The following is a 322-nucleotide window of genomic DNA, read 5'->3' on the forward strand; positions in this document are numbered from 1 at the left end:
TTCTTCTTCTTCTTCCTCTTCTTCTTCCTCTTCTTTTTCCTCTTCTTTTTCTTCTTCTTCTTCCTCCTCCTCTTCCTCTTCCTCTTCTTCTTCTTCTTCCTCCTTCTCCTCCTCTTCCTCCTCTTCCTCCTCCTCCTCCTCTTCTTCCTCTTCTTCCTCCTCTTCTTCCTCCTCCTCCTCTTCTTTCTCTTCCTTTTCCTTCTCATTTTCTTCCTCTTTTTCCTCCTCTTCCTCCTCTTCTTCCTCCTCTTCCTCAACCCCTTCCTCTTCTTCTTCCTCCTCCTATTCTTCCTCTTCCTCTTCTTCCTCCTCTTCTTCCTCT

This window comes from Solanum tuberosum, unplaced genomic scaffold (assembly GCF_000226075.1).
Source record: "Solanum tuberosum cultivar DM 1-3 516 R44 unplaced genomic scaffold, SolTub_3.0 scf00267, whole genome shotgun sequence".
Taxonomy (NCBI): Eukaryota; Viridiplantae; Streptophyta; class Magnoliopsida; order Solanales; family Solanaceae; genus Solanum; species Solanum tuberosum.